Genomic DNA, 1,285 nt, shown 5'->3' on the forward strand with positions numbered 1-1,285 from the left:
AAGGGCCGGCCCTTAAAAAGGGCCACTTGCCCTAACCAGTTGGGGTAAAGACAAGTGGACCGTTCAACCCTTAGTGAGTCCTGATCTTTTAGACTGGTTGGCTGCATCTTTGTCACATTTATAGAAAATAAAGAGTAAGAAAAAAAAAATTTAATTGATTCCAAAAGGGACGGTACTTTTTGAAAATTTTTAAACGGGTAAATGTTTGATTTCATGTCAACCTGCACCACAGCGCTAGCCATGCACATGTGCTACAATGTGTCATCACTAATATAGCAAAGACTGCTTTCCATTTCCAGTAGAGGAATAAGGCGTCTCATTTTGAATACCACAACACAGTGTAGAGAGCTGAGGCTATAACATCAACAGGAAGTGCCAAAGCAGAAAGATTTTTAAAAATGCTTTGAAGAGAATTTTTTTTATAAGAAAAAGAAATCTTGGACTGAGTAACTGCCAGTGATGTTTTGGACAAATTTAGGCTCTGTTCGAATTCATGGGATGCGTCCTCCAAAGGCCAGATTCTTAGGCCGATTACATCATAGCACGGCACTGAGATCTGGTCGTATTCCAAGACTCCTTGTTATGCGGCCTACAAATGCGTCTTTCTTTTTGCCTGATTTGAAGGATTGGTCCAGTGTATCCTCACTATCCTTGGATATCCCAGGATTCATTGCTAGACCAAGCAAGCTGGCTGCTCCATGATCAGAGGAAATGGCACTTGGCGCCAAACAGTGGTGAATGTTGGAAACTCGGTTTAATATAATACAATTATGTGAATAGTTCCGTCTGAAATTAATGAAAATAGTTGTTTCAAATTATTATTGAGTCAGATATGTGGCAGGTAGTGTTTGATTTATCTAAATGTTTTGATCTATTGCTGTGTAGATGGGTTTGGCTGTAATTTAAGGACGGATTCTAATATATCTGCAGTGTGGGGACTATAAATCTGAGGATGTTTATTTTTTAATTGCTATTTTGCACAATTTGCTTAACTAAGTACTTTTTGTTGTTGAACAAAAGAGATTTTACATTTACATTTACTTAAATCTTTATACCCCTTTTACAGATTAGAATAGAATAGAAAATCTCTTTATTGTCCCACAAAGTCCAACAAAATTTACAGCAGCAAGAAGATTATTGAAAAAAATGGTTACACAAATGTGGATCTTAGAAAAATTTATAAGAATAACATAATAGTGTAAAGTGTTTTAACAATGTAAAACTCCGAACCTGGAGAATAAATAACCAATATACAGCTATGGACATTTGTGCAAAATGACAGTAG

This window comes from Cyprinodon variegatus, unplaced genomic scaffold, assembly GCF_000732505.1.
Source record: "Cyprinodon variegatus isolate N-32 unplaced genomic scaffold, C_variegatus-1.0 Scaffold1367, whole genome shotgun sequence".
Classification (NCBI taxonomy): domain Eukaryota; kingdom Metazoa; phylum Chordata; class Actinopteri; order Cyprinodontiformes; family Cyprinodontidae; genus Cyprinodon; species Cyprinodon variegatus.